The sequence below is a fragment of the Apis florea genome, unplaced genomic scaffold, assembly GCF_048593485.1.
Source record: "Apis florea isolate Af1SG1 unplaced genomic scaffold, ASM4859348v1 contig_2897_pilon, whole genome shotgun sequence".
Taxonomy (NCBI): domain Eukaryota; kingdom Metazoa; phylum Arthropoda; class Insecta; order Hymenoptera; family Apidae; genus Apis; species Apis florea.
This window is the reverse complement of record NW_028256665.1, coordinates 2,645,108-2,669,650: the sequence shown is the minus strand read 5'-3', so window position 1 is coordinate 2,669,650 and position 24,543 is coordinate 2,645,108. Positions and strand designations below refer to the sequence as shown.

General features: G+C 39.8%; 1 protein-coding gene and 1 non-coding gene across 11 annotated transcripts in view; one reads left to right on the top strand and one right to left on the bottom strand.

Moving 5' to 3' along the window:
• The window catches only part of dgo (ankyrin repeat domain containing protein 6 diego), a 112,829-nt gene that overhangs the window by 44,730 nt on the left and 43,556 nt on the right, over window positions 1-24,543 (top strand). The gene's annotated exons all lie outside the window — the stretch shown is intronic.
• On the bottom strand, window positions 16,149-16,221 carry TRNAR-UCG (transfer RNA arginine (anticodon UCG)). Its single transcript has one exon. It is a non-coding gene; the product is annotated as a tRNA-Arg (tRNA).

Here is a 24,543-nt window from a genome sequence, read left to right as displayed (position 1 = left end):
CGTCGAGGTGGAAGAAAGGATTTATCGGTAATTTTTTGAATTTTCTTCTTCTTCTCCTTTTTTTCTTTCGTAATTTTTTTTCACGTATGCGAGGGAAACGGCGAGAATCGAAAGTAAAAATAGTAAAAAGTAAAAGTTGGGTAAAGGTAAAGGTATTTCGAAGAAATGATAGCCACTTTTGATGTGACGACAGTTAAGAGAGCGAAATAAAATCTTTAAAACTCTATTTCCGCGATTACTGCCAATAAAAATTAGATTTTGCATAAAGCGTTATCGCTCGCTCGACGCAACTTCCTCCTATTTTTACGACGTGTAAAATACTTCCCTCACCATTGCTCAACCATTAACGACGTCCTTTAAAACAAGTTTCTTTCTTCGAGGAATTAAACACACCGTAAATATAATTGCTATTCATTCTCTTAACGAACTTTAAACTTTCATTAAAATTGAAGGATATTTCAGCTGTAATATTCGAGGAAGGGAAATAAAGAAGCGATAAAAATATCCTCCACCGCGAAGCGTGCCTCCTTTCGATATCGAAGAAATGCACGCGCACAAAAAAACGATCGTAAATCGGCGAAAATAATATAAAAATTCTTCTCCGTTTTTTTTTTTTTTTCACGTCACCCGATAGAAAATCAACCCATAACGTTGCGAACCGCGATATTCAATTCAGAATGACGAAAGTTTCGTTTGATTCTTTTCGAGTGCATCCATCGTATTCCCGTTTGTTGAAGATATCGAAGATGTTGGATACCGGTTGATGAAAAAAGTAATGGAGAGCTGTGCTTTTTTACCTTTCCGCCCAAAGGCTCGTTTCATCCTGGAAATTGTTTCGATAATCGATTTTAAAGATTCCCTTTTAAACCGGAAATCGTCAAAGAAAGTGTTGTTGCTTTCGAAGCGTGCAAGATCCTCCTCTTCTTTTATCCATATTCCTGTTTTAACTCTTAACCAGATGAATGAGATTCTCTTCCAATTCGACGTTAGATCTCTAGATTTTTGTCCTTGAAACAGAGAAAGGGAATTAAAATATCGATGAACGAATTAAACTTTGTTTATCATAGCGCGAGAAAAATCTTTCTTCCTACGTTCTCATTCGATTCACCAACTGGCAAGATGAAGGAAGCTTGTTTCAATCGCGGCTTAACGACTCTTTAATAATCCTCGAACGCAGCTCTTATTTCTCCCTTTCCTCCCCCTTCTCCTAAAGGCTTCTTCCCGTTTTGCATCAGCTGCGAGCATAATGCGACCGCTTAACGCGGCCTCGTCGAAAAGGTTAAAACCGGGAAGAAAATGAGTTTCGAGGATATAATTACGGTTTTCCTTACGGTTCTCTTCCGCGCGAGGACGCTTAATTGCACGATATAACACACACGATTGTTGAGGGAAACGTAGAAACACTGGGAACGGAATTTGAATTTTGTTTCTTTTTTCCCTTTCGAATCTTTCGAAAATCGCAGCAAGATATTGGAAACGCAAAGGAGGGAATAATCGGCGGCCTTTCTACTCGAACATTCTTTCGAGAATTAATTTTTGCCGATCGATCGGCAAAGGAAGGGATGAAAGAAAGAGGAGGACAATTTGTTTAGCCTCGAATCGCCTAAGAAAACGTGAAATTGCGAATGGCGAACGGAATCGCCGATGATGATTCTTTTGACATTTCAACTTGTGAAATCGCGCGCCTTTTATTTGGATAAAAGTAAAGTGCAGGTAAATAACGAAAGAAAATAATTCGCGATGCAATTCATTGGAAAGTAAACACAAACCTCGACGCGTCATATTTATCCAAATGATCGAATACCAAACTTGTTGTAACTATTTACCAACTTTAATCCCAAATCTGTCTACCAGAACGTTCAACACTCCTTCGATTCATTTACTCGAATGAATAAAGAAAGGAAATAACGCGATGCAATTCGTTGGAAACCAAGCACAAATCTTCTCCTCGACACCTTAATCCCAAAGCGTCCACTCCTTCGATTCATTTACTCGAATGAATAAAGAAAGGAAATTGGAAACCAAGCACAAATCTTTTCCTCCACACCTTAATTCGTCTACCAAAGCGTCCACTCCTTCGATTCATTTACTCGAATGAATAGAGAAAGGAAACCAAGCACAAACCTTCTCGTTAATCCCAAATTCGTCTACCAAAGCGTGGGTGCACTCCTTCGTCGATTCATTCACTCCTTCTTTCCTTTGCAAAATCGTGCTCGTTCCACGGTGAAAATTTTTCAACATTCCACCGGTTCGTAGGACAAGCGGCAGTTTGTCAACGGCGCGCCGCGGCCCATTATCATTTTTGTCGCGATACCATCGCGCGACATTCCCTTAAACGGGTGGAACCGGCTCGATGGCAATCGGCCCGGCCACCGTTTCGCACCGTTTTCCGAACGACACGCCACCACGCGTCGTCCGAGCCTCATTCCTCTCACGCTGCGATCTCATCAACCGACGGCGTAATAGGCGGACAGCCGTCTCGACGCGCTCGTGTTTCACTTCCGAGCCGCGACGTTATGAAACCTCGGCGCGGCGGCAAAAGGAAACGTAATAACAGCGAGGACGAGTCGTGTTTTCTTTTTGTCTCGCTTGTCGACAAGGAAGGTTTTGTAACTCGAAGGTCGCCTTCGATCGCGTTTTCGAAAATTGAAAATTTATTCTTTTCAAAGAGTAAAATAAAATAGAAAAATTGCTTCTTCTTTATCCTCGTTTAAATTTGATCGTTTTAAAAGAATTTTGTTATGTGCATATTGTTAAGGAATAGAGCGTGGTGATTTTTCTATTTCTTTTTTGAAATAATTTAATTGCACAATTATTTCTGTTAAATTTCTTTACTCGGTTAAATTTCACGTAAAGCGTTTCACGGAACGCTTGACACGTAAACGACATTCCATTAAGAGTTGTTCCCAAGTGACGGAAGATTAGCGTGCATAATGCTCGAAGAAACGTATTCAGATTGCGAACCTGTTTAGCACGATAGGATCCCTTAAAGGATATATCGAAAATATTACTTGCTATCCGCGTGTAATTTCCATTATTTTATTATTCCACTTTGTTATTGAAACGTTTGGGGGGGGGGGAGGAGGAGGAGAAGTATTAATATCTTCAATTTATTTATTTAAAAACGATCGATGATGGACGGTTATAATTAATCGTGCACAGATCGTGTAAAAAGATCTAAGATAGAAGCGAGATGTAGAAAATCAAGTTGTTGGGATTCCCACTGAGAGAGCGTTGCGCGTAACTCACCGAGTCGGATTATTATTAACCAATATTCCGTCCACGATTTACGTCTCAATTTCCCTAGATAAACATTCACAGAGGAACGGGAGAAAAAAAATAATACAATTTACGAAAAGATCTTTCGAGATCTCAAGATGTCCATGTTATATTCACTAGCTTTAGTTAATAAATTTGTCGAATTTTCCCAACTGCTGTTAATATAATTCAACATTCCAGAAAACTCATACGTTACTTTTTAATATTCGTCTTGCAACCAGCAACTTGTTTTGCTAACAGGCTCTGTTAATGCACGCTTGAGCAACTTTGTTGCGACTAAAATATTTCAAAGGAATTTACGATACGTTGTTTCTTTACGATAAAATTTAGAGTCGCGGAATTAGCCTTCGTTGCTCTTTAAAAAGATAATTTAATCTTTTGCATTATGAGATCACATTCTCCTGCAAACCTCTTGAGAGAAACAGGTTACGAAAGTGATCCTTTACCGATCTTTGTTCCACTTCACGTTTAAATTTTCTCTAACTTTCTTTGAAAAAAATCTACCAAGTTATTCCATCCTTTCTTTTTACATCGCTAAGTTGTCAATCCTGCACGATGACATCTCGCGATTTCACGCGCAAAAGTTCTCTTAACTGCTAGCCATGTGACTCGATCGAGGTTCCATACAATGGACGGCGTGGATGACTTATCGCGGAAATAAAGAGCGACCTCGAGATCTCGAGATTGTGCTTCTCGATTTTTTATTCATCTCGATTCGAATCTTTCGTCGTTCGATCGATTTCTTGCCACGTTTCCAATATTTATAACGATGTTCATCGTCTCGCGAGAGAAGGAAGATTGGAAGTTCAACGAATGCGGAATTTATCCCTTCGTAATATGTTCGTGGGGAGAAAAATTTGTTTCGTTTCTTTCTCGTAGTAGATTTCGAGAAATACGATCCATCTGTCTTGTTATTAACTTATTTGTAATGATCGTTATGAAGGACGATTTGCAAGATGAAATGAAAAAATAATTTGTGTACGAAAGCATCGAATCACGTTCGTTGTTAATCGACGCCTGTAAGTAGGCAATCCATCAACACTGACTAATAGAGCATAGAACGATCGATAATCTATCGCGTTGCCTGCTAAAAATCGCGTTAAAAAGCTTCTAAGAATTCAAAATTATTCTACCATTCATCAATCGAAATTCGTTCTCTTCTAAGAAAATTCAAAATTATTCCTCTTCTTTTCTTTTCTTTGGTTCAAAGACGAAAAGTTTGGTCGGTTGCTTGCACTTCATACGCAATGGTTTGACGAAAGGGTGGAGGGCAGAGCGGGGCGTTGTTCGCGGTTAAAGCGCAAGTTTGACAGTTGGCCAATCGCCTCCACGTTCGATTCGCGTCTCGTGTAACGCTCCGTGGAGAACGTGTTATGGTTAGCGTGTCTAGGATAACGCGTGAGAACGGTTGCAGTAAGCGTGGTTCGTGTCGAATAGATTTACTCGGGATTTATTACGATTCTCGCGCTGTTTTCTTTAAAAGGTCGTTTCGACCGAGATGCTCAGGCCGTCGTGTTACAGTAATCACGATTTTTAAAAAGACCTTCTTCGTTGCGCAAACTCTATCTTTTCGTAAAATTATTCTTAAAATTGTTGCTATTTCTACAAGAGATGTCATAACTCGAGAATTGTCCTCGAGAATTTTATCTTTCATCACGAATCATTTATTCCATCATGTATTCCTTGGATTCGTGCACGATTCAAATCGAGTATACTTCTCTAATTAAATGCTAGCTTAATCAAAAAAGAAATCCAAGTTAATGAAACGTGTACAAAGTGTTTAGAGAACGATTAATCTTCCAGTTCGACGTATTAATAACTCGTTAACATGTTAAGTAAGCCTATTTCAACCAACTCGAGCAATCTGTCCACCAACAGATTATTTACCGCGGTTGGATAGAGAAATTTCCTAGACCGTGGAACCGCCCCTGCTCGACTTTTCCCGACTTCAATATATTACCGACACCAACTTCCCGATAAACACCGGTTGATTTATCGCTCAACCGCTTCGAGGGTCTCGCTTCGTTCGACCGATATAACCCAGATATAACCACCTCTCCCCTAAATCTTCCAGCCTTCATCCTTAACGAGACTGATCCTCGTCTTTCTTTGACGAAAATTTATGAAATTCATTTTTTTTTTTTTTTTTTTTCAATCCATCCATAAATTTCATTCCATCCACCATTGCCTTCTCAAACATACCAACTTCGACGACCAAGAATTTCTCGCTCGAAATCTTTCTGAAATGCTCGTGAAATACAACGCGTGGACAAAAGCGACCGAGGATTAATGTCGCGTGTGATAGGCGATGCCAGGTCGATAACGTGGTTGGTACACGTGTCGGATGTGAGGGACGCAAGAACTAGATTAGCGACTTTCGCCTAGATCGGCGCGACGTTCCTTGGATGCGAGGTGAGCCTCGTCCTTCGATCGATCGTACCCTTGTACCCTTCGAAATTCGCAATTAATCGTTTGATTAATTACCACCTCGCGTGTTTTACACGTGTCGTAACGTAATAAGGATCGCGCCAAACTGATGTTGAGATGCGAGATACAGCGGTTTGGAAACAGGGTTTGAATAATGAACATGTTGAAGCGGAAGATGAATTTTGTAATTGACGTTTACGATATATATATATATAGAGTTTCGTTTATTCTGCGTGAAATTGAGAAATCTGAAAATCACTCGAATCGTTCAGAAAATCTTCACCTGCATTCGCACAATATTGCCTTGTATTCATTTTTTAGTGACTAGCTGAATCAGGCTCACGTGGATGCATCGAATATGATTCCTTAAAATATCGTTGCACGTATACTCTTTGTACAGGTAAAGATCGTATTCATCTTTTATTTCTCTCTTATCAAGACGAACAGCGAACACATTAAATTACTGTGTAACAATATCATTGCTACCATTGCGCGATCTCCAATCGATTTTAATTTATCCCGATGAAATTTATTCATCTTTTATTTCTCCATCAAGACGAAGAGCGGAGGATTTGCATTTGATCGAAAGAATAAATATATCTCGCGTAAGGGAAATTTAATTTAGAAAGCGTGTGTTCGTTGATCTTTGATCTAACGAACCGGTTTCCGGGCAAAGTTCGTTCGACGAGATCACCAACCGCTCATCATCGACCGATTATTATTCCAAAAGTATCGAGCAAGAAACACCATCGCGCCTGGATAAAATTTAATTTATTAAATACTCACGCGAGGATAATTAGATAGTCGTTGCATCATCGTGTTTCTGCACAAGACAGCGTGAGCACAATGAATTTTTCGCAACAGTGAGAAAGGATATATATATATATTTTTTTTTTCATCCTCGAACACGTTCGTGTCGAACGAAACGAACACGTTTCGAACACGGAAACGAGTCGTAGGTATACCATTTTACGTGGCGAAGTACAGGCATTAGGATAATGAAATTGCATCATTTTGATCTCGCTCTTCTATATAGCTTAATTAACGCTCGTCTCGGTGTTCGTTTGTTGGGTAGAAATACGCGATCGTCGCTTCATTTTTCTAACGATCCATCGTTAATTGTATCTAGCGTTGCGACACGCCTCCCGTGGACGAATACCGGTGTGAATAATTGATTTTAACAACAACACCTTTAACGAGATCATCGCGATAGATCATGAATTTTAACTTTGATTCTACCTTTTTTCCCCTATATCTTCCATTTTCGATCAAGTTTAAGAATGTTTTTTCGTGAAAAACTGTCAAAGAAGAGAATTCGTTTGGAAATCAGTTTCATCATTACGAATATAGATATATTTAAAACAAATCTCGTATAATTCTGCCAATAGCCGCTATTAAACGAATCTTTTGAGGGCAATCGGATTGGAATGGTAAGCGGCTTTCACCCGATTTCGTGTTTCCAGAAACACGTTTGTCACGCGATCCACGCCGCGCTCTCTTCGACACAGGGATCATAAATTCGGCCGTGAAAAACGCGCGTGTCGCGCGATAAATCCCCTCCCCTCTCTCTCTTTTCTTCCCTTTCAAATTATTTTTCGAGGGCGCGATCGGGCCCGCGTAAATAAGAAACGTGGCTAGATGGGCCGCGTACGCAAAGCTCGTAAAATCATTCACATCCTCTCGTATCTCTGCAATTTATAAATATACACGCTCACCGCGCGACCCGCGCTTATTATATTACCTTACCCGTTGCGCAGCGCTGTGCAAATATCGCGTCGAGTTTGCGGCAACGGCTCGTTCCAACCGGAGCAAAATATACATGTAAATATACGTACAATCGATAAATTCTCATCCGCTTGTAATTCGGGCTTTACGACCGCCGCGTGTATCAATCAATAATTTTCAATTTAACCGCGATCCACGCCACCTTCTTCTTCCCGCCGATTTTTTTTTTTTTCGATCGACTATCGTCAACGATCGTCGCGTATTTTAATTTCCCAACGTTCGATCCATCCATCGTTTCAACATATTTCTTATTTCGTTCGATTTTTTTTCGATCGGTTATCATTAATGTCACGTATTAATTTTCTATCTATTCAGTTTCAAAATATTTCTTATTTCCTTCGATTTTTTTTCGATCGGTTATCATTAATGTCACGTATTAATTTTCTATCTATTCAGTTTCAAAATATTTCTTATTTCGTTCGATTTTTTTTCGATCGGTTATCATTAATGTCACGTATTAATTTTCTATCTATTCAAAATATTTCTTATTTCGTTCGATTTTTTTTCGATCGGTTATCATTAATGTCACGTATTAATTTTCTATCTATTCAGTTTCAAAATATTTCTTATTTCCTTCGATTTTTTTTTCGATCGGTTATCATTAATGTCACGTATTAATTTTCTATCTATTCAGTTTCAAAATATTTCTTATTTCCTTCGATTTTTTTTTCGATCGGTTATCATTAATGTCACGTATTAATTTTCTATCTATTCAATTTCAAAATATTTCTTCTTATTTTTCGTTTTACTTATCTCTTTGCATAGCTCGTATACGAAGAGACATCCGATCTCGTTGATTTTCCAAGAGTTTGGAGGGAATTTCTGAAGAGCAGGCGGAATCTTATTCGGACAAGAAAAAGTATATTTCCAAGTATCGACCTCGTTAACCGGACACTGGCCGGTTTTAATAAGCAATTATAAGCGTGACCCGTTGACCCAGGGAAACGAAATCATGAGTTCCGAGAAGAGCTCGTGGCCCGATCCCCCTCGTCGAGGATCTCCCTCGCGGACAACATCTCCCAGAGTCACGACTTGGTACATTTTGCGCCGGCAATCTTTCCAGGAAGGTATCTCCAACCAATTGCTTTTTCTTTCGATCAAACGATCGATTTCCAACAAATGCGAGAGCAGTAGAATGCGAAAGGAAAGAGAGAGAGAGAGAGAGAGAGAGAGAGAGACCCAGACTCGTTAAGATAAAGATATATTTTATATATTCCATCTCGCTTCACCTAAAAATTAAAGCAACAACATCTTTTATATTATTATTTTATACTTTTGTGTTTATTTTCGCTTTTGGAGAATCGATTCACGATCGATTATTTGTGTAACGTGCTGGCAAAATGGAATCATGTCTTCATCGATCGTTCGAACAAGCATCTACTTTGATCCACGAATACGAAGTTGAAAATATACGGCAGCATAATTGAGAAGCATAATTGATCGGGTAATCACGAATAATACTATTCCGTTCTGCCGTTCTAATAGAATAATAATTACAAGGGTGTTAAGAATCTTCGAGATCTCCGCCGTGATAGATCGAAGCCCTGATTAAAAGTATCAAGATGATCGTAATGAAGGCTCGCGAACGTTAATTAACGTGAAACGAGCGATCCTCTCGAGATCGCGTTCGATGCGCAAACGTGAATACGAAGGTGAATAAAATTTGAAGAAAAAAAGAAAAAAGAAGAAGAAGAAATTCGGTCCAAATTCAAAGCTCGTTTCGAGATCGCCACGTTTTTCTATCTCTCTTTTCCCAGCATTTCTTATTCGTTATTTGCACACGCGCGCAAGGTGAGCAGCGAGGTATTAATCGCCAGCGAAGACAGTGATGTATGCTGGCTGCATCAGGAACTCATTAGCCGACGTTGTGGCGCGAAATTTAATTTCAGCTTTTCCGAGCTACCGCCATTTTGTCTCTTTTGCGCAGGCGCGATATTAATGGAGAGTTTAGGTATCTCGTATACGGAGCGGTGGTGGCTCTTAATTTCCCTTCTTATTCAATTCTATCTTGTCTTATTTTATTCTAGGGGGAGGGGCGTGTTAATGGGATTTTCATGAAGAAAAAAAAAAAAAAATTGAAAATTTTTTGGTAAATTACTAGTGGAATGATTGGAATGTGTTGGAAAGATCGTGTGTTTTTCGCCGTCTTTTTAATCGTTAATCTTATTTCAAAAGAAATCCTGTTGGCGGAGCTATCGATAATTTATTGAAATTACCAGAGATGGAGAAAATTCCACAAAATTTCTTTTTCCAGAAACCAGAGGCGAAACACAGGAAGCAAGGGAGTCCAGTTTATAAGTGTGCGTTTTATTAGGGTCCATTAATCTTGCGCCGGCGGCGCGTATTATTACAGTCGGTATTTAAGACCGCGGGATACGAAAATCATCTATTTTCTCAAACTGGGCTTGCTTATCATCTAGTTACCCCTAGATATCGCTACCACTAGATGCCTCTCGTTTCATACTCATTTCGAGCGATTCGTTTTTTTTTTTTTTTTCTTCCTTTTGGTTTGTTCTTTATCGTTGTTTCCTCGACACTCTCCTTTTTGCGAGTTTCCGACTCAGCTAGGAATCATTAAATCGAGTTGATTTGCATTGAATCGAATCGTATGGTGTCTCAAGGCGATGTTATTGGCGTTAATCATTCGTCCGTTTAAAATCATTGTATCTGGAACAGAATCGAAGAACATTTATTTTCCTTCATTGCGTTCTTTCGTCGATTTGATTATCCAAAAAAAAAAGAAATTGTGACGTATTTATCCGTATTTTTTTATCATCAATCTTTATTAAGCTATTCAAGACGATTTTGTCATTCAATTCGAGATAGAAGAATCGTTTATTAATAATCGTATGTAGAAATTATGTATCTATATAAATAAAACGTGTATCTCGAACTTTGTGTCTCAAAATTACGTTCACTTGAATTTCGCACTCAACATGCGAAAGAAATAACTAAGAAGATAGAGTGTCGAGTGTGGATAATCGCAAGAAAGTGGCAAAAGCAAAAGACGAAATTTGCATACTTTTCCACTTTGTTCGCAATAATCACCGTTATCAAATATTATTTACCCTAAGGATATTCTTTCTTCGTAATTTCAACTCACAACATCTATAATCGGTAGAAAATGTAACACCATCAATTTATCGGTCCAAAATCAACTTCTGTCCGCTATATCGCTTATACGCGATCGATATTACTTCCTCGAAAAAGCAATTAGAAATCCTCTCGAGTCAAGAACGATCGCTCGAGGGCTTCCTTATCGCATTATTATTCGTCGTCTCCATTAATTCAATCCGATCGACAAAAAGAAAAGAAAAGAATATCCAGAGAGATCTTCGAAACCCATAGTTTCCTTCCTCGAACTCGTCTCGATAGAACAAATATACTTTTTTCCTCTACGTGATCGTGACGCGAAATGTCTCACTCGGTAATCGAGATCCACGAGGATTCACGCGAAGCCACGAAGAAGAAGAGGAAGAAGAGGAACGAAGAGAGGCCAGTAATCCGCCCAGATGATTATAATTTGTGGCAAGGACGAAGAGGTAGCGGATGGGTGTTCACCGGTGTTCAGCTAAATGTTCCTCGTCCGCATAATGAGAGGAGTTGCTCGTGTTGGGTGCATTAGAGCAAATGATCCGGTAGACGCGCTCCATCACTACTTCTCCAACGTTGCTCAGGGACACACTTGTTAGTTTCTACGTTGGTTGGTTACAGTTAGTCGGATGAGAAACTCGGCCACTGACTCTACGTGCTGGAATAAAAGATGGTTCGTTTCAAGTTGATTATTTTGAATTTGGCGCGCGAAAGAACGAACGAGTGTGTGCATATGTGTATTGTGTCATCGATCATCGGCCTTACTCGATCTCGACCGTTTTGTATTTCTTCTCGTTCCGCGTTAATTACGAAAATTCGTAAGACGAAAGCGGATGATGAAAAATGATACAATTGTATCCACATGCCGGGGAAAAGTGTAATATCCCGATAAGTAAAAGTTTTATTCTATTTTTATCTTCCAGAGAAAAAAAGGAAAGAAAAGTGATCCTGAACGATTATAAAATATTTCCAACGTGGTGGAAAAAGAACGAAAGGCGGAGCACGTCCACTTAATTTCACTTGGAAACTAGTTATAAGAAACGAGCTATTCCAATTATATCTGATTGTCGAAGAGAATTCATCGGTGGAATGCTTTTCCTGCTTTCTTGAACCACGGATTCTCACCGGGTAATAAGAAATTCTATATGACCGGCTTTTCGGATCCCGTGTTTTCCGTCCTCTTTCGATTGAACGCGCATGCGCCACGCCAATTATAACGCGTACACGGAAACGCGGAGCTGTTATTCATTAACGGGTTCAACAGGATATCGGGGTTATCGAAACAGGTTTAACATCGTAAGATTTATGGATATATTAATGAATGGATCAACGCTTGTTTCGCTTGTTCGGTTCGGCGCACAAGTGAGTGAAAGTGGGATGGAAGAAGCTGGTTACAGAATTCTCTAACGAGACGTTTAACGCGCAAATTGCGAATTTATACGATCTCTCGGCCAGCTTATATTTATACGAACGTTCGAGTAAAAAGTTAGATTTCCTCCTTCCTTCTTTCAAAATTCCAAAACCGACTTTCCAATTTTTAATTACTAATAATTTCGCGAGAACATTCTATTCTCCCGGGAACAATAAAAGGTGAACAAAGAATCGTTCCCTGTCACTTTTTACTTCATCCCTGATGAAACGTATTTATTACGCGTCCTCCGCGTACGTTTCTTCAAGCGGCGTACGGTCGCGTTACAGTTATCGGAGGACTGCGTAAAAACCGCTAAGAAACCTCGGGAACTTTCGAGATGGAATCACACATTCCTCTCGCCGATTAATCCGGATTCCTTGCCACTCAACCTTCGATACGAAGATCCGACAAGTTTTGATCCGTTATCACCTTGTACCGTACAGTAGACGGAGATACCATCGCTGTTACAAACCTTATTTACGCGCGTTTATAATAATGGATCATAGTTAAAATTTCTTTTTGGAATACCAAATTCACTTTAGAACAGTTTCCACGAATTTACCACGATTGAAAAATTCTTCTTAACTCGCGTGAAGATTCTCACGCGACGGCGAAACGGTGTCGTTTTATCAGATGACTGGTGTATAAATCTTATTTATAATAGAAGATCATAATTAAAATTTCTTTCTGGAATACCAAATTCACTTTAGAACAGTTTCCACGAATTCACCACGATTGAAAAATTCTTCTTAACTCGCGTGGAGATTCTTATGACAAAAGTATCGTTCGGATAACTGTAACAAATTTTATTTATAATATAGTAGATCATAGTTTCTTTCTGGGATACGAAATTCATTTTAAAACTTTTCTTCGAATTTACCACGATTGAAAAATTCTTCTCAATTCACGTGGAGATTATTATGGCAAAACAGTGTCGTTCCATGATTATTACGAGATACGATCTCCATCGGATTACTTAAGATCGAAAGTCGAAATTAAAATTCCTTTCGATATACCGAATATTGAAAACAGTTTCCTCGAATTGAATTCACGATTAAAAAACTCTTCTCTCGCGATTTATGATTCGCACCATCATCGTCACAAAGATTAACACGTTGAGTGTGTCGTTTCGTTCCAAGACAAGGGAATAGCATCGGATGCGATTCAGAAGCGAATCGAGTCGCTTCGTCGACGGAATCCTCTTGCAGGCACGAGAAGTCGAAGGCGAGCTCTCCACGACTTTTTTCCATTCTGATCGAGGAGGAGCCACTCTCGCACTCCCACACGTCATCTCTCGTTCGGCTCACGTCCACGTTTCTTCCAAGTGGACTTATGGACTTGCTCGTTGCGGCCTTTCCAGCGATTTTTCGATTTTCCGGAAACCGCCTCTGGCGATTCGAAACGGCGAGTCAAGATCTTGCGGTATTCCTCTTTTTTGTCTTTCCTTTTTTCTCTCCACTCGTCTGTTGCAATATTCAGAAATATCGAGGAAATATCGCGAGCGTATATATATATATATATATGGTATTGAAGGGTGATGCGATCGATACAGGTTGATGGGAAAGGATCGAGTGAGGATGTCGGAGTAGGGATGATAGAGAAAGATGATGGAATTGGAAAGGCTATAAATCTTCGATATCGTGATCGTAGATCATAGGGGGAAGGATGGATGCGAAAAATGCCATGAATTTTTTTTATCCTTCTTAATCTTCTGATTTTTTTGATCGAGGTTATTCGAACAGTTGTCTTAATTGACAAAGAAAAGAAAAAGAAGAGAAAAGGAATTAATATTGCAGTAATATTCAAAGTAAGGAAAGGATGTTGCGATTATTCAGGATGTTGACGAATTCGAAACGAGTGGTGGAAAGGGAGAAGCGATTCGACGGTTGGGTGTTTCTAAAGGATGTAGAAGCGCGAGTACACATGATAATGTTGTTAACCGGTGAGTTATTAATCGTTGGACGGCAGTAATATATCGACTGTCACGGATGGGACAACGTTCTAACAGATCATTCTAATCTACGATACGAGACAAGCCGGGGAGAAAAGAAAGGAAAAGAAAGGAAAGTTTTACATAGTAAATCAATTGGTAATCGTGGCCTTTCCTCGGACTACGATCCTCCACCGTATCGAACACATTGCGCGCACACCAGCCGAGATGAAGCGATCTCTTCTCCGCCGAGTAATTCTTCCACGCTGAATGATTTAACTTCCAAGATCGGACGATCGATTCGGTTAAATACTCTGGAAAATAAGAGGAAATATAAATCGGCCATCTGTCATTCCAATCGATCATTCCCTCTGATCTCAAACGCATCTCATAATTCCATTCCCGAGAATGGAAACGCGAAGTTTTTTAACTTTGTTTCGCTCGATTCGAGCCTCTCGCGCTTTCTCTCTTTTGCATTGACGGTGGTAAATGATAAAAAAAAAAAGAAGAAGAAAAAATAATAAGATTCGTAGGCTGGAACGACGCTTTTATTATTTTCCTTTCTTCGTGAGGAAGGAGGAGAGGAAAGGGGAGGAATAAGATGGGTAGAAGACGCGAGACGCTAGTTAACCTATGACCGGAAGTCGTACGTGCACGGCGAGAGAAGAGCACACATCCGTTTCGAGGAGATAAATCGCGTAGAGAAATAGAAGGGATTACGGGTGGCATAAATCAATGCGTGTAGGCGTAACGCGTACTTAAGTTTCGTATCGGGGCTTCCCTCCTTGATTATTTACATGCACGGGCATAGTAATTGATTCTGCACGCGCGGGACACAGCCGAGGAAACGAATTCTCAACGCGAATTGCAAACACGCGACGAGAATCGTGTCACCGAAGCTTTTTGCTTTCTCGAAAAATCGGTGACAAATTCAAATAAATTTGATTAAAATTTCCTTATTCCTTCGAGTCAAATTCTAATCAAAACTTTCCTTTTTTTCTCTTCGATTCGAACATCTTTCTTTTCTTCTTTTCCTTACCATTCGCCCGTCCTTATTATCCCATCCATTCACCGACATCCGGTTAACCCATCCCCTTTATTTTCGACTCCAATTCATTCCTATTCCTTCCCTTTGTCCGTCCCTCTCTCTCTCTCTCTCTCTTTGTTACGCACGTAGATCGAACCGCCTCCTACTTAACGCGGATAATTTTATATTCTCGGCTGCTGGCGATCGTCTAAAGCAACAAATTAACCGACGACGGTATCGTAGGTCGATGGGTATGCGCGGTGAGTTGTTGAGTGTTCCCGCAACCTTTACCAACCGTACACGACCCGCTACCTACGAGCGCGAATCCCGCTTTCCACGTGTAATGAACGTAATTACGCCTGGTAATTGCCCATTCGCTTTGTCGTCCTCCACGTCCTCATCTCGTCTGGGAGGGCAAGCATGGGACGGACGGCATTCACGTTTCACGAATTTGTTACGCGCTTAACATCTTCCTTCTTCGATTCTTTTTTCCCCTCCCCGATTGTTCTTTTCAAATTATGTTATCTTGGTAGACTTTCGATCGTAGGTGAATTTAATATTTTTAGGCCAATTCATGGATCGATAATTCTGGTTCTGGTTTAACGGATAAAATAAATGGATAAAATTGGGATTCGTGTTTTTTTTTTTTTTTTTTTCAAATTTTTTGCGCTAGATTAGATTTTATTTTTGTGTATTTGTATTTTTTCTTCTTCTTTGAATTAAAACGTAAAACGCAAGAAGTTGGAACAAAACAATGAAAATATTCCTCTTATCGCGACAATTTAATTTCTAATTTCTCACGAGATTTTATTTAATCGGCTTCAAACGGAGTATGTCCCAGATAGATAACCCAACTACACTTTGCTCTAATGATATAATACACGTGTATTCGAAATATTATCACGTTCACATCATGCGACACGAAATTCAGTATCGATTAAAACAGTATGAAAAATCAATGAAAATAAACGAACGATAATCAATGGACGATTCGTTGTAAATTTACGATTTTTTTTCTTCACGTTTATAAATATTCGTAAAATAGTAATTATTCGAGAAATAAAAATACAAGAGGAAGCGAATATATATAATTATTTTGCATAAATAAAATTCTGTCGACTTCAGTTCGATCAAGTGATTTCTACGATGGTTGGAAGAATATTTTCTCGTGGAAAAAAAAAAGAAAAAATAATTTCCGACCGTGACAGGATTCGAACCTGCAATCTTCGGATCCGAAGTCCGACGCCTTATCCGTTAGGCCACACGGTCATCTAGGGGTGGTTACCCCAAAGATGAAAACCCCTCGTACTATTCAACTTTCAAACACGTTTAAAACCCATAAATCCTCTTTTATTATTCACATTTTGCAACGCATATTCATTTTCCAACACTCCTCTATCCATACAATTAAAAAAATATCAAATTTTTTTAAAATTTAAAATATCCCCTATAAGCGTTATAATTTATCCTTTTTTGCCAATTTAGCGATATATATTCGATAAAACGAGCATCACGCGTTAAATATATCCTATTACTGTCGATATAAACGTTTACCAAAAAAAAAAAAAAAAGAAAAAAAAAAATTCACAATTGTATTTCCTATTTTTATATTGCTAAAGTTTCTGAAATCTAAGTTTCTAAATCTAATTATCGATGTACAAAAAAAAAAAAAATGTAATAAATTTTGCGTATATCTAACGATACCACCTCCACACCCAATCTATAATCGACAAAAAACTTTGACTTTATCAGAAAATACTACTAAAAAAAAATTATCACGATTCAAAGAAACAAAAATATCATCGGAACGCATCATCAAAGTTAAATTACATCCCTGAATCTTATTCCACGTTTCAATTACGCGTGTATATCTCTTTCTACGTCCCTCCCCTCCCCATACTTTTACGAAACTCAAAAATAAAAATAAAAAACAAAAGAATAAAAAACAGAGAAAAAAAGAGCAAAATCTATCTCACCCATTACCGAGATCCATTGTTCCTCTCTCCCTCCCTCCCTCTCTCTCTCTCTCTCTCTCTCTCTCTCTATTACATCGAAAGAGAACTCGAGCCGTATGAGATACGGCTTTCCAAGCTTCGCCATAAATTCTCTGGCCGAACACCACCACGAGGCCTTTAATGAAACCTACGATATGAAGACGGCAGACACGCGGCAATTATCGAGGCCGGTGTGTTCGAGAGTGTTCGATGCTCCTCGGGGCGGTTTCTTCGCGGGTACGCATCGTTCGTGGAAAAAATAATTTTGCATATGGCGCAACACGCATCCAGAGTTTTCGATCGACGATGATAAACACGAAGGTGAGATCCGCGCGAAAACGGAGAACATCCTCTCTTCTTCTTCTTCTTCTTATTTTTTTTGATTCCTCCCGTGGATGCAAGATAAATCAAGGGGTTGCAATAAATTCAAAAGAGCCAGACGTTTTATCCTTCGGTAAATACACCGAGAGAGAGGATGATTTAACAGTTACCGCCTCGCGGTGTAGCTTGTTAGTTAGACAAATGTTGCGTTGTCGTTCCAACTTTCTCCCCCTATTTCAACGTTTACGACGGGTGAGAGGTTGGGTTATACTCGGCTTTATTTGGACGATAAAGGACGGTTTTCGTTCGTTGCAAATGCCAACCGTGTCCTTCGAATTTCGCTCGGTATGGGTCTCGGTGTTGCAACGTGTTTCCTGGTGCGTTTCGCGTATGGACATGCTGATGAACGAGAAGTGGAAGTTAGGTTAAGTTAGGATACCTGTATGGCTCGGTGCATTGTAGATTTTACAACGCGTGTGGAGGAAGAGGAGTTTCTTTATCGTAACTTTTAGTTTATAGGTTAGGTAGTAAAATGGAAAACTCGAGGATAAGGATTGAGTGGAGTGTTTGTTATTTATCGTGGAAATATTTACCTTTAAAATTTATCTCGAGAACGTGGTAAAGTATCTTGATAAAAGCTGATCGAAAAGAGTGAGTATCAAAAAACGGAGGAATGAAAGTAAAAGTACGTCGTGTTTCTTCCCTACATTTACTTTCCATTCCGTCTTTAAGTATTCGCTTGAATTTTCCTTGCAAGACCTAGTTGCCCATTGTTCCGTACGTTCCACTCGTTAGTTAAACGTAGCGGTAGCTTAAACTTCGTAGTTGCAACTTATCACGATATTTTGAAATTTTGCGTTGCCAAACCAAGTTTAATCATCCCAACTTTTCTTTTTTCCATTCGAAAATAAAAAAATATACATATATATATATATATACACCAGGCATACGAAATAAGCGTTTAAATATTGATTTTTATATTTTGAATTGAATATAACGAGACAATAATAAAATGGAGGAGAGGAGGTCGGAGAGGATGGCAAGGCGGTTGAAATCGAACAACGAAATTATTCCCCTCTGCAAGGTAGAACGTGGCCAACAGAGAATCGCATGCCAACATGGTATCCCACTATTGTCCAAAAGGCAATTAGCATGCCTCGGCTGACTCTTCTAGAAAAGAGGGGTGAATACATTAAACACTCCTCCGGATACTCGTCGATCGTGCGTGGGAGAACGTATTTCTGTGAACGTCGTACGCGCACCGTACAACATATTCATTTTCATAGATAAACCGCTACGTAAAAGTTCGTGCGCATTCAACCACTTTTCAACCGGCCATCTGAAGCTGTTATTTTCGCCGATTCATCAAATCGCTTAAATTTCTTATTCCTTCATCTCCGATTCTTCGATACCATTTAAAGCAAAAATAACCAAAAGAAAGAAAGAAAGTTGTTAATCCGTAAAAGTTCGGCATTATCTTCGCCCTCGCCGATTCAATCAAATCGCTTCAAATTTCTTCATCTCCGATTCTTCGATACCGATTAAAACATTACTACAATGTTTTCACCAAAAGAAAAGAAAAAAAAACTCAACCGCAAAAGCGAGAGCAAACGAAAAAAAGAAGAAGAAGGAAGAAGGAGAGAGAGAGAGAAAAAAAGGAAAGTATCGATCCGAGCGTAACTCGCAATCACAATGGACGATAGAATAAACTATATTAAGCATCGCGCGGAGATGGGGGGGGCCTCTGAATGGCCGGGTTAATTTAGATTCCTGGGTGCACCTCTTGCGGCGTAAAAGACGTCGAAACGTCCGGCCGCGTTTCAATGTTACGTGATGGAAGCCCGCGTTCTACGTAGCTAAACCGCGTAATTGACGTAACAACGTACATCATGAACTTTCGCATACCCGCTTCTCATTTATGGCGTTAACTAACGACGAGGCTGCCCATAACGCGGCCACCGCGCTTTCTCTCTCTCTCTCTCTTCCTCCCCTCTCCTCGATACTGGATTGCAACCGGTGAAAGCGGGACCCATTGTCTCTCTTTCCACTCGTTTCAAACGAACAAGTGTTTCCGCGGCTGCGCTGCCGCGCATCCGCTCTCTTTCTGATTTATTCAACCTTTGTGCTGGTTGCCTACCTTGACGTAGAATCTTGGAAACCTGTTCGGTTGTCTATGCGAAATGTATGGTCGTGGCGGAGTTTTAGAGAACGCGAGAGGATGCGACGTTTTGAGGCAGGATGCATCTGTCTTCATTTCGAGGGGGTTGAGGTTGATTTTGTTGAAACGAATGCTCAGAAGATATTCGATCCTTCTTTCGAAATACGAAGAGATTTTCTTGCGCGCTCGAATAAAATGGATTAAACCTTCGAGTTTTGGAGAATCTCGAATTTGTTTTCATTCAGAGGAGGTTTGAGGGTTTTTCCAGGATAATATCAAGATTCGATTCTTTTTTTCGAACACGAGTATTTTTCTTGCACGCTCTAGAATTAAAGAAAGCTTTTCGAGCGTCGATCAATATTCGATACTTGGACAAATTTTTAACTATAAAAGATGGTAGAAAAGAAAAGAGAGACGATCGTTAATGTTGTACGATTCGTAGCAATTACTCGAGCAACGAGCGGCCTTCGATTATTTATGGATAGACTCGCAATGTTAATTAGCAGTCGAAGAAGTTTTCAAGTTTCGTTCTGCTTGTCAATAGCGATTAAAGTATCATAAACATGGGAGAACGTGGTGGTGGTGGTGGTAATAAACAGGATCGTGGGCCGGTTTCTTCTTCGAGCAAAGGGCGTGTTATACTTCGGCGTGGCTTGCAGGTTTTGCTTGCAGGGCGTGTGTACAAAATTCGAGGAACGGCCTAAAAAATTCCTGTGTATCTCGTGTATCTTTACTCGCACCCATATAATCTTCGAGGAGAAACGCTTCGAGGAGAAAATTTGAGATTAAAAAAAAAAAAAGGCTTGCTTGTTCTTTTCTTTTTCTTTTTCTTTCTTTCTTGTATTTTGCCTCCTGTAATTTTCCTCATTTCGCAAATTCTTAATGCATCTTTAAATTCCGTGGCGAATTTCGTAAATTTCGTAAATTTCAATAATTTTATATTTAATCCCCTCTGTATAGGGAGGGAGGGGGGAGGGGGGAGGGGACAGAATCATGAAGAGATCACCAGTATGCGATATCTTTCACTTCGAATCGATAAATTGAGAGGTTCGGTTCGACTCAACAATGCCTCGTTTCTCGCGTTCCCCTCCTTATATTTTCTATAAGGGAATGTTGAATTTTCTTCTTTTTTTTTTCAAAAAAAAAAAAAAAATATATATCTTCCCGGTTAGTTCTCGGTCACAGATCATTACTCCGTTCTACGACTCTGTTGGACTGCCTCCTCGCTGATGATCGCTGGTAATGATCGGTGGTGCAATGTCAAAACGGAGTCTGCGAATAGACGTTGAGGTTGCACTTTGTTTTACGAGCTGTTTAACCGTTCTTACCTCGCGGTTCCAAGCATGCAATTGGCTAGAAGAGGCTCGAAATTTTTTTTTTGAACAAACAGCCCTGAATACTTTTCCTTCGAAATAGTTGGTATAAAATTATCCATGTTCCCTTTTTCTTTTCTAGATCGCGAAAAATTATTAATAATTTATCAAACGCTCGATCGAGCAACGATTTCTTTTTATAAAGGAACGATTCTGAAAAAAACTTTCGACTGATCAATCCAATCGTCGAACATAATCGATATAAGCATCGCTTAATTATGCCACCCCCCCCCCCTCCCCCCGTTTCGCTCGTCTCAGAGTGGACGTATGAAACGCGCCTCGAAACCATGTACAACCTTGTCCACCTTGTTACACGTACATGCGATGTTATTCGATCGTGTGCTGCTAGTCGATCCTTGCCACTTACCTACTTAGCGATTAACAACGACGTTTTGACGCCCAACCGGAGTCGGCCTAAAGCCTTGGATTATACGGGGGACGATGTACAGCTGACACGTGGCTACTTCCGGAGGGAGAGGAAAGGTGTCGCGTGACTTCCTGGCCAGGTGGACGATGAAATCGATGTTCGTAGCGAGGAATTTTTATATTTTTCTGATCTAAAGAAAAAAAAAGCTTCTCCTTTTGCGATCGTTCCTTCGGATAAATAAAAATGTCTAAAACAGACACGGGGACGATAAACACGATTCTTTGTGACTTGATGATGATCTACCTTAACCACGTTTCCTTTCTCGATTCCAGAAGTATCTTCATTCGAAATTTGATTCGCATCTCGAGCATTCTCACCAGTTTCATTGTCGCAACGATCTTTTCCACTGTGTTGGCCGATTTCTGAACAAGGTTGGCCATCCTCTGGCAATTTCTGATGCTGCGAAGATCGTCAACTACCTACAAAACAAAGAAAGAGAGTAATTAATAATTCGCAGAGCGAACGTATAAATCGATCTCTAAATAATTTCCGTTCCCACCGCGATTAATTCTCCGTATAATGAAAAGACAACAATTCGTGATTCGTAATAATGATTCTTCTTCGATCAACAATAACGGTCTTCTCCAGTTTTCCAGCTTGTCTGCGTTACGTTTTTCTAAATATTCTTGAAAAGATGAAATTAGAAAATGCTGTATTAAACGTTTCCAATTTAACGCGGCATCGCGAAAGCGCGACTTCGTTACGATTTTTACTCGTCGAGATCGTGCAATTAAGATTAGGGTTGTTAATTCGTACGTACGTAGGAAGGAGCGTGTTTCGCGGAAGTTGAAGGTTCGTTACAAGTGTTTCAACAGGTGCGTTAACACGGTTTTCACCCCGACAATGGTTTCTCCCCGTCCTCTTATTAAGTCGTTATTCGCTCAAACGTTGCGTGAAATCGGCGCCTTTGTGAAACAATTTTGACTTTTTCCCTTCGTCGTTAACGGAGGATTACGCTTCTCTCGTCGTGTAGAAAATTGCCAAGCGAGCCGAACGAGAAAATGAAGATTTGAGAGAGGTGTTTTAAAAATTTTCCCCATCCTTTTCTCCATCTTGGAAACGAAAGAATCTTCGACTTTTCACACTGTACATTTAAAAAACTATTTGCAACTCGAATCCATATCGAATTCGCGAATAATCGCGAATCCAACGATATTTCGTCGATCGATATATTAATCGAACCGCATCTTCAACGACAATTCTTTCAATTCTTTTAATCCCTGAAATTAAAAGGGAAATTGCAACTAATAATCGAGCAAAATGACAATATTCCAGCTTGGATGAAATACCTTAAGCCGTGTTTCGAACGCGAGGCAGAACCTTTCAGTTACGTGCTTTGCCGGGCAAAGGAGTCGGGGCCGCCTTAGCCTTAACCACCGGTTAATTAATACTCATTCGACTTGGAACCGGTCATTTCCGTAATGACACGGAGCAAAAGCGGACAAAAGCGTTGCTCTTTCTCTCCAAGTTTTATCACCACTTTCCAAAAAGTGGACAACGATCGATACGTGGCTCGGTTTCACGAATACCGTAAACGTTCATGAACACCACGAGGGGATCCCCTCACCCGGAAAATTGGCACGAACGATAATATGTTGCCTCGATACAGTCTCACACGTGTCTGAGCTTCTTTTATCTCTAAATTACGGTTGAGGTTAGATTGTAAATCTAACGAGATAGCGTATCTTAATTCGATAGCTGGATATAGAAGGAGGGAAGAAAGGCGGTATTATCAACGATTTCACCGATTATTATCGATTTTAAGACGGGCGGTGATGATGCTTTTACGCGTCGAAATTCACGCCGGAATCCCTCTATCGAGATTAGTGTTAAGATCGGATTAGATTAGATTTGAAAATTTCTCTGATCTTGTTGTTATTATTATTATTATTATTATCATTATTATTATTGTTATTAAATTATTAGGTTGGACGATAACTTGAATCAACTTGCGGCGCGTATTCGTAATTTTTTTTGATTTTAATTTAACAAAAAAAAAAAAATAATCCATTCTTCATCAGAAAATACGATTTCCATACCGTCGTAATAACATTCATACGTTGTAACGATAAACTCGTTCGATAAACGTTCGCGCGGAACTTGTATCACTTGTGGAAAAAAGGAAACGGCGCGAGTTCTCGGTCGGTAAGGAAGCATAGGCGGGGACCCATCACTCGCAGGGAACAGAATTTGAATGATTCATGAGTGCACGCGTCACGTCGCACGAAAAAAAGAAAGAGAGAGAGAGAGAGAGAGAGAGAGAAAGAAGAAGAAGAAGAAATACTTTTCCCATCGATAGGCAAGAGCGATTTTCATGCAGACAAGTTGTCTGGTGATGCTGGCCTACCTCTCGTTGGGGATCTGTTAAAGGGATGAAGGGATTTCGCTGCGAGGGATAGGGCTTCATGATTTATGGAAGATGCGTAGACTCGTACCTACCGCGTCGGAATTATTGGCCAGATTCTGTCTTCGTTGTCCTCCCGATTGTAAGATGGTAATACGTTGCCACGTCAAATCGCCGATCATTTGTCCCAGTTCCAGATCTCGTCGTCGGCGATCTTGGTTGGAAATTTTAAAACTGGATACTCACGTCCTGGTATTTCCTGATTTGAAAAGTGCAATTTGTCCCCCTCCCTTTTTTGCAATTTTAAATTTGAAAATTTCGAATAAAAATCTTAATCGACAAAAAATCGAAATTTTGGAATTTAAGGTGATCGAAAATTTTTCGATTCAAGCTTCAATTCTTTTCAAGTTTCAAGCTTGGCAAGATATCATCTCTTCTGATTGACGCGATTATTCCGAATTTTTCCGAATCGCGTTCTCGAACGATCGCTTGCGCGATAAGTTGATCGATGGATTCGATCGTGCGATGGAAGAAGGAATGCATTTTCTTGATCAACAATCTGATGATTTCGATGAAATTTTTCAACTATGCACTCCGATTTTACAATCATATCATTTTTTTTCTCTTCATTTTCCTTTTTTCAACAATCCTTAATCGGTCCTTAATCGTTTCTCGATATAAATTTTTCAATCTCCTCTTTTTCGATCTCCTCGAAAGAAGGAGATAACTTAGTTAAAATTAGAAGGGAAATATTGGGTGGAGACGATGATCGTAAGGTTTAACGTTTCACACCATCACCAACACACAGGATTAGATATCGTTTTCTTCGACGCCCACGTCGAGCAACCTTTTCCTCCCATTTTCTACTTAAGTTACGTGAAACGGTGCGCGCATACGGGAGACAAGCCTTCGAGGAATTTATGCGTGACAGTTTCTCAGACGTAGACAGAGGTACGCCGTACGCGAGGATTTCT